General features: G+C 43.5%; 1 long non-coding RNA gene across 2 annotated transcripts in view; it reads right to left on the bottom strand.

Annotated features, from left to right (window-relative positions):
• Positions 1-3,053: 3,053 nt before the first annotated feature.
• LOC122233078 overlaps positions 3,054-9,507 on the bottom strand; it is a 53,962-nt gene continuing 47,508 nt past the window's right edge. For both annotated transcript variants that reach the window (XR_006210525.1, XR_006210524.1), the window contains exon 4: positions 3,054-3,479. This is a non-coding gene — a long non-coding RNA (uncharacterized LOC122233078). The remainder of the gene's footprint in view (positions 3,480-9,507) is intronic.

Raw genomic sequence — 9,507 nt, 5'->3', positions numbered from 1 at the left:
CCACCAGGAATATACCAGCAAGGAAGACGGAAGAGGAATTAATTATGAATTAGCATTTATTAGGGTAATAGGTACCTTTCAAGCTTTGTGGCCACCCAGCATCTCTGAACACCTTTCCTATATTTGGGTGATTTTCCATATTAAGAGTCCTACCCTCCCAAAGGTGGAAACCAGATGTTTGCACTTGTACAAAAAGGGAAAATTCCAGTCAACATACATACACAAGGACTAACCTAATGAGTAAGTGAATGGACCTCACAAAAATAGAAGCAGTAGCTGGTACACTGGTCCCTATTACCCACTGCATCCTGTTAAACTCATTAAACAAGAGAGCCATTAGAGGAAAGTGGCTCTAACACCTTGGTGGCCAATATAAGCCAAGCAGAATCTAAATCTTACCTTTTCAAATGCCACGAGGTTATGAAATCAAAACACTAAAGACAGCCAATCACAAACAGCCAGGTAGACTTTAAGTTATAGCCAATCAAATAATTTCCACACTTTCTCTATTAAGTTTTTCCCCTGGCTCCTGTGGGCAGAGCACTCCTAATCACTTCTGACTTGGTACCACCCAATTCAAGTAAATTTCTGCTCAAATGAACTCTCAAACATGTTTAATATACCTCAGTTTGTTTTTTAGCAGTTCTAAGGCATCGCACAGAGATCTAATGAGGCCAGACAGCAGAATCCCAGAGAGTGACCTTAATCTTGGGCCACGAGGCTTACGAGCTACATGATTAAGAGAGGCATGCCCCTCTCATCGGGTAATTAGGGGTCATGGTACCATAGTAATATGGCACGGCAGAAAACTGGCTCTCACCCTACCCTGACCTTTCATGGCTTTGGGGAACATCAGGCCTTCTTCTAGTACAAAGTAGAAGCTGGAGATCAAGTTGTATGACGTAGTCAACTATTGATTGGACCCCAACAACCAAGCACATTCAAGACCGCAGAGGTAGCAGTCCTTCTACTGCATGATCAGAATGCTGGGGTCTGAGCCTCAAGGTTGACCAGAATTGACTGCCTTAAGCCACTGGGCTATATTCAGTTCCCAGCAAATTTTCAGGGAAGGCACTCACAGTCAAGAAGGCAACCTGCCAAGGGAATCAGTCTTAGACAAAATTTCCCTTTCTCTCCCTTGCTTTCCCAGCCTCCCTTGCAATAAGGGCATAGGTGTGGGTTCTAGGCTCTGCTGGTCAGACACACCCATGTGAGATTCGATTTAGAAGAAACTGAGGGAGGGGCGCCTGGGTGGCTCAGTGGGTTAAGCGGCCAACTCTTAGTTTCCGTTCAGGTCATGACCTCACAGTTTGTGAGTTCAAGCCCCACATTGGGCTCTGCACTGTCAGTGCTAGGAGAGAAACCCTCCTTGGGTTTCTCTCTTTCTCTCTCTCTCTCTCCGTCTCTCCCCCACTTGCTCTCTCTGTCTTTCCCAAAATAAACAAATAAACTTAAAAACTTTTGTTTGGAAGAAAGCAGGGTGAGAATACAGGAGCGTGAAACATATACTGGCTAATACCAGAGGCCTCTGTTTCTGGGAAAACCGTGGCCGGCAACTCTGGAATCCAGGGCCCGACATCAGTGTGCCTGTTACAGTGTCTGTGCCTAGAAAAGGCTGCAACAGGGCCGCTTCCGGGACAGACCCATGGGTGGTTTTATGTTGTTTCTGCCCTAACCCTGCCGGATATTCTCTGAGCTACCTAATAACCTGGAATAAACTTATCCTCTGCTTCAACCAGCTGAAGGAGGTTCTGTTGTTTGCGACCTAGAAGCAGAGTGGTAACTGATCGTCTGTTTGGGGCCAGGCACCGCCTGCGACGCTGTCCCATCCTTAATCTCTTTGGATCCTTACACACAACATACCGGACAAAGACCATCTGAAGTGCTGAAGGAGAAGGTGGAAAGGCAGCAGTGCGGGATGGGGCTGACAAGATCCAACGCCAGAGATCACGAGGGCTCCTGTTCTTCAGCTGCTGAGTTCACGCCTTCTCCCAGAAGCGTGCTATCACACATGCCCCGGGCTGTGTGTAAGATGAGCACCACGTGCCCGGCTGCAGACTTGGTGGTGGCAGCTTCCACAGACCCTTCCACGAGCTTCTTCTCTGCCATCCCACTCTGGCAACCAGAGGCACCACACCACTTAGATTCTCCTGCCAGCTCTAACTTTCGGCACGCGTAGCCGTGCTTCAGAGAAAGTGCCTAGAGATCGTTCTCTGACCCTGTGATACCCACGCCCCAAGCCCCCCACCTCCCACCAGGCCTTCCTGTTACAACTGCCCACAGTCACGCAAGCTGTAAGTCCTTGACTCAAGTCACTATCTCCAAAATACGTAGTTCCTCTTTTCCAGACCGGACTGTAATAACACATGTGATAAAACTTTGTTCAAAGCAACCTAGACTTGAAAAACATTGAGCGTCAGGGATCATAAAGACTCGGCTTCTAATTTCAGCTTTGCCCCTTGTAGCTCTATAATGTTCAGTAAATTAATTACTAAACCTCTCTGAGACTTCATTATCTCATTTCAAAATGGGCATTATATTCACCTCCTGGGCTTGGTGGTGATAAAATGAGAATGTTTTATAGTGTTGAGAACATAATTGACTCAAATCTCAGGCCCTTTCCATCTTGTGACCAATGTTTAGAAATCAAATGTAATGAGGACATGTGTTTCTTGCCCATTTTAACTGCGAATTCTTGCTTTTTTTAATTCAAATATAATTTGAATTAAAAAAAATTTTTTTTCTTGAGAGAGAGAGAGAGAGAGAGAGAGAGTGCGAGCAAGGAAGGGGCAGAGAGAGAGATACAGAGAATCTGAAGCAGGTTCCAGGCTCTGAGCTGTCAGCACAGAGCCCAACGTGGGGCTCAGACTCGTGAACTGCGAGATCATGACCTGAGCCGAAGTCGGACGCTTAACTGGCTAAGCCACCCAGGTGCCTGGAGAATTTTTGTTTTTAATACTTATTTATAGGACTTGCAAGGTAAAAGTGAATACCTTTATAAAACACATAGCTTTAAATAATATATATCAAAATAATGTTGTGGTTACTCTGCGTTTGCTCTCTCAAATTGGTTTTTAAAAGTATTCTGTACTATGCTTCTTTTAATGTACTTCAGAAAAAAAGTGTTAAGTTTTCACCGGTTACGGATTTTTAGGCTTTCAGAAAGGAGAAGTTTCATTTTTTACATTTAGAAATGGAAAGAAAGATGTTAGACATAGCATATCTTGGCTGATAACTAATTGTTCATATGATGGCAAATTCAAACAAAGAAATACAAACAGAAGGGTAGCTAAGAGTTCATTCTGCTCACATGGAGAGGCTCACCAGTGGCTTTGCAAAATGGTTTCACCAAGGTCATGGTTCTCCCAGTCTCGGACCCCAAACATGACTTGGCTCCTTGTCTCCTCAGCAGTAATTACAAAGAAGGCTTAACGTGGAGTCTTCCAAGTTCTGGCATTCTAGGACCGTGAATGTGAGCTCTGTTGGCAATAAATAACATTTACTCAGTTATTCCTCCTCCTCACCAAATGAGAAGAGGGGTGATAATTATATTCTTCCCAACCCCTGAATGTGACAATTTAAAAGAATAATAATAGCATGGTATGTGTAATAAGGCATTTTGCTGAAAGTTTTATATCCACTATGTATTATTTTTTTAATGTTTATTTTTGAGAGAGAGAGACAGAGTGTGAGCAGGGGAGGGGCAGAGAGAGAGGGAGACTCGGAGTCTGAAGCAAGCTCCAGGCTCTGAGCTGTCAGCACAGAGCCCGAGGCGGGGCTCGAACTCATGAACTGTGAGGTCATAACCTGAGCCGAAGACAGCCACTTAATCGACTGAGCCATCCAGGCACCCCTTATATCCACTATATAATTCAATCCTCATAATGCCAATAACACAAAGTTATTCTTGTTCCCTTCTACAGACAAGGAAAGTGAGGCAGAGAAAAGCTAAGTAACCCTCACAATAGCACCCAGTTAGAAGGACAAAAGCTGAGGGAGTACTGAAGTGTGGTATAGTATATTGGCTCTGGGAGTCAGACTGACCTAGGTTCAAATCCTGACTTAACCATCTTTTGTGATTTAGAGGCACATTACCCAATCTCTCCAATCCTTCATTTTCATTATCTGTTAAATGGTGATGATACTGGGACACCTGGGGGGCTCAGTCAGTTGAGTGTCTGATTGTTAATTTCAGCTCAGGTCATGGTCTCAGGATCATGGGATCGAGGGTGGCTCCATGCTGAGTGTGGAGACTGCTTAAGATTCTCTCTCTCTCGGGGCGCCTGGGTGGCTCAGTCGGTTAAGCGGCCGACTTCGGCTCAGGTCATGATCTCGCGGTCCGTGAGTTCGAGCCCCGCGTCAGGCTCTGTGCTGACAGCTCAGAGCCTGGAGCCTGTTTCAGATTCTGTGTCTTCCTCTCTCTGATCCTCCCCCGTTCATGCTCTGTCTCTCTCTGTCTCAAAAATAAATAAACGTTAAAAAAAAATTAAAAAAAAAAAGATTCTCTCTCTCTCTCTCTCTCTCCCCCCCTCTGCTCCTCTCCTCTGCTCACACACTCTCTCTCTAAAACAAACAAAACAAAACAAAAACAAAAAATGGTGATGACGCCATCCGTACTTCCCTCCAAGAATTAAATGATTTGTTTAGCATTCAACAAGTGATAACTATGCTAGAGATGATAATGATTTATATTACCTCCCAAAGCATTTCCTTTTAACAACACCCAGTATCCTAAGCAAACTGGCATTTCAAAACCTAAGCCCTGTGCACCAATGTTGTTACACAAATGTTAACCTTTTCCTCCAATTAGAAAGACTAACGCAACATAACTGGCAAAGCTATTTCACATTTCACGTGTACTCAGAGACAAAGTCCAAAAAATTGGCTCTTTATGACAGATTGCTGTACATCATGTTACAAACATATTCCCCACTACTCACAGGAAGGCACTTGGCAATCCAGAAGGAATTCTTCAACATGCTAATTAATGCAGATAATATATCTTCCCAGCAATCGAAAAGGTCAGAGGAATGTATCACTTCTCTCTTCCATTGATTAAAAAACATTTGCATCCTCTTTTGACCTTCTTCCTATTTTACCCAGAAGAACCGACAATGCCCGCCAGGAATTATTGGATAATCCTCCACCCCATTGCCTAATGGCAAGAAACATCTTGACGCCTTTGGGCTCAGCTGTGCTCATTAGGTACAGAAATGCCCTGAGAAGATAGCGAATGTATTCAGATTTTTGTTTGTCTGCAGTTTGATGTAATAGTGTTTTATTTTTGGCCCCCAATTGCTCAGCAAAAAGAAAAAAAAAACTTTGGGTAAGCTGCTGATTTCCTCTAAATCGCTGAGCACAGGGATTGTAGCTTGATAAAGTCATTTAGCTGCTAGATGTTTATATTCAAACCATGCCAATGGCTCTTGCTGGAGCTTTTCATGAGGAATGTGATGATGTCTACTTCTTCATGGGGTTGAAATAACTGTAAATTTACCAGTACTACCTCATAGGAAATTTTAAAAAAATTATTTCATCTTTAGGGCTTTGCAATATAAAAATTTATGTGGGTTTTCAATGAAGATGTTACAAAGAGAAAGTGTGTATGCTCTCACTGAACAAAGTTAGTTGCAACTTCCCTGAATATTCCTAAATCCTGAAGCATTAATACATTGGTCATTGGTCTTGAACGTGGCATACTCAAGTCATTTCTCAGAAAGTATTATCAAGGTCCATTTGAAAAGCAAAATTCACAATTGTGGCATCAATACTAAAGTGAGAGAAGGAAGTAGGAGACCGGAGAACTTGTATAAATACACCTCATCTCCTTTTCCCTTTTCCTGTTTGTTGTTGTTGTTGTTGTTGTTCTCTTTTCTCTCTCTTCTTCCAACCCTGAAAGCAAAGGGATTAGCTGAGAATGCAGACTGCTTCTCTAAAATCAGAAAAAAGTGTTGAATTAGGAAAGTGTTGATTTTCCATCCATCCATCCATCCATCCATTCAATAAACATGGGTTTTTTTGGATATCTGTAAAAGGCCAGACAATGTGCTAGAGACACATAAAACTATGTTGTTTGTTAAGTGAGTTATTCATGTAATAAACATTACCAATTAGCCAGTGTTTGATTCAAGAAAACCAAAAACAAGTCATTATAACATTTGGGGTGAGGTTATAAAAGTATTCAAGGGGTGCCTGGCTGGCTTAGTTGGTAGAGCACGTGACTCGATCTTGGGGTTGTAAGTTGAAGCCCCACATTGGGCGTAGAGCTTACTTTAAAAAAAAAAATAAAGAAGTATTCAAAATGCTTAGGAAGCAAGAAGCTGAGGAAATAACTAAGACGTCACCTGTAGTATATGTGACAGAGGCTGAGTTAAAGAGGCACACGGGCTGCCACAGGATATAACAGTAAAGCTGTCTTTGGAACCCTCAGCTGCTAAGGTACTCAGGAGGCAAAGTGGGGGTTGACAGAAAGATTGTGATCTCAAGAACCACATAGCCTTGGGCTTGCAGCCCTATCGTGGCGACTGTGTTTTTGGTCTTCCTTGCAGCTGGGTAAGCCCTTGAAATGAAGTTCCAGTCAATGGTTGCAAATGGAATTAGTGATATCGATCGAATACAGATGGAACCACAAAATTCACATGTTAAAATTCCAACCCCCTATGTGGATGAGGAGGAGGAGGTCTTTGGGAGGTGATTCGTTCCTGAAGGTGAAGCCCTCTTGAATGGGAGTGGTGCTCTTATAAAAGAGACCCTAGAGACCGCCCTTTGCCTCTTCTGCCATGTAAGGACACAGCTGTCTATAAACCAGGAAGAGGGCTCTCACCAGACATCACATTTGCTGGCACCTTGGCCTTATTCTTCCCAGCCCTCAAAGCTGTGAGAAATAAACTTCTGTTGTTTATAAGCCACCCAGTTTATGGTTAAGTTGCTATAACAGCCTGGTGGTCTAAGACAAGTAGTGTAATTTTCAAGAAGTGGCCTTAAGAGAAGGGATTTCTCCCCCCTCTCTATTTTTCTTTTTGTTGGTCGGTAGGTGGACATGAAGGCTGAAACTAGAGCAATGACCTTAGTTCCATCATCAGATGGAAACCTTGTGAGGTGGATAGAAAACAACATGAGCCACAGTCTGATGGATATGAAGTCACGGTACCAGCCCCATGTGGCCTGTGGGAGGAAAAACAAAGCTTACATGTTTTAGCCACTACTGGCTTCCTGTCACTCGCAGTTGAACTTAATCCTAACTGCTACCAACAACGAGACCTTAATCAAATACAACCTGAAACCCTCTGAGACTCACTTTCCTACAAAACAAGGATAATAATGCCTGTATTTTTTTTTTAGAGAGAGAAAGCATGAGAGGGGGAGAGGAGTACAGGGAGAGAGAGAGAGAGAGAGAGAGAGAGAGAGAGAGAGAGAGAATCTTAAGCAGCCTCCAAACTTAGTGAGGAGCTTGACACAGAGCTCAATCCCATGACCCTGGGACCATGACTTGAGCTGAAATCAAGATTTGGACGCTCAACCAACTAAGCTACCCAGGCGCCACAATACCTATTTTTATAATTGTTGGGAGGACTGAATCAAAAGAATAAATAAATTTAATTCACCCAGAATAATGCCAGGTACCCAGTAGTGTTATTACAAACAGTTGCTATTATTATAGTGATGTTCTTTGTCTTTCCAAAGCTCATGCTCCACAAATCTCTAACACTTGAATAGCACTCCCATTCCCTGACAGTTGTAACAACTGTCATCAAGGTCAAGCACCAGCAGAAATCAAGGGTGTTTACTTGAGCTGTGGGAGATACTGAGGTAGGAGATGGGGGAGGAGGGTAGAGTAGGGAGAAATCAATAGTTCTTCTTTAGATATGTGAAGTTTGAGATGCTTATCAGACATCTAAGTGGAAATAGATGTAGAGTAAGCAATTGGATATATGATTCTGGAGCTAATAAGAAAGGTACTGGAGAGCCACAGATTTGAGACTTGTCAGCACCTCGATGCTATTAAAAGCTATGGGGTAGGATGAGATCACCTAAGAATGTAGATATCAAAATAAGGCGGCCAAGGACAGAACCTTCAGCATTCTAATATTTAGAGGTCGATAGAGAATAAGTCCTAAATGAGGAAATCAAACCAATATGCTGTCTCAGAAACCTAGACACTCAATGTTTCACAGAAGAGGTAATCAACTGTACCAATGCCCATGAGAGGGCCGAGAGCAGAAAATTGCCCATTGGCATTGGTAAGATATGGGTCACCGGCAACTTGGATGTGGTAGGCAGTCTCTAATGCTCCAGAGAGCCTTGCCTCCTGGTATCATGCCCTTATGCAGTTTCTTCCCCTTGACAATAGACTGGACTTACTGATTTGCACTTAATAGAATACAGCAAACAACGACGGAACTTCTGAGATGAGGTTACAAAACGACTGTGGCTCCTATCCTGCGATCTCTCTCTCCAGGGTCTGGCTTGGGGGAGGGCACAGGGTAAACAGACACTTGGGTTTAAACTGAGTGGGGATATTTCAAGGCAACGATGAGAAAGGAAGAGAGGGGTGTGGGACTTAACAAGGCTTATAAGGGAGTAGTTATGTTGGTGGTCTCTAAACTCTAAGCTGTGTGAGAAAAGAAGTGAGAATATGAATGTGTGAGGAAAAGAGAAGACGGAGTAGGACGAAGCATGAGAATCTCAGTGGGATGAGGACCTGGTGGAATACCTGAGTAACTGAGGAGAAAGAATAAGAGGTAATGGGCAGAAAGAAAAACACTTCTGAGATTTCAAAACTCGGGCTGGTGAGCGTAATGTCTGCAGAGCAAGTGGCTCAGAGAGAGTGAAGGAAAACGTGGAAAGAAACTAAAGGTGTAGAATGAATCACTGATGTAGGTATGGAGGTCATCCAGGATTTCCACAGACACATGGAAAGGATGACAGCGAGAGGGGCACCTGGGTGGCTCAGTCAGTTAAGCGTCCGACTTGAGCTCAGGTCATGATCTCACGGCTCATGGGTTTGGGCCCCGCGTCAGGCTCTGTGCTGACAGCTCGGAGCCTGGAGCCTGCTTTGGATTCTGTGTCTCCGTCTCTCTCTGCCCCTCCCCTGCTCATGTTCTGTCTCTGTCTCTCCTCTCTCTCTCAAAAATAAATACACATTAAAAAAAAAAAAAAAAAAAGATGACAGCGAGACAGAGGTCAGGACCACCAGGCATGGAAGTAGCAGGTTCTGTACCCAGAATAAATGTCCTGCTCCGTATCACTCGGAGTGAGTCTGCTTTCCTGGCACCTCTAATCTTGGACATTAGCAAGTGGTAACCCATGTTAGAATCATAATTTATCTAAATACAAGTCTTTCTCATCTCTATTCTTCCAGATACGCCTTAAGCCTGCAAACAAACGGTATGTTTAAGGAAACATCACAAGAATCCAAAGTAACGAGCTCACACATAGAACTGGTGCCACCAAGACTGAATCACTCTAAACAGAGACAGTCACATTATACGCTCATAGAGGCATTGA

Source organism: Panthera tigris, chromosome D4, assembly GCF_018350195.1.
Source record: "Panthera tigris isolate Pti1 chromosome D4, P.tigris_Pti1_mat1.1, whole genome shotgun sequence".
NCBI classification, from domain to species: Eukaryota; Metazoa; Chordata; class Mammalia; order Carnivora; family Felidae; genus Panthera; species Panthera tigris.
The sequence above is the reverse complement of the archived record's forward strand: the minus strand, read 5'-3'. Positions and strand labels throughout refer to the sequence as shown.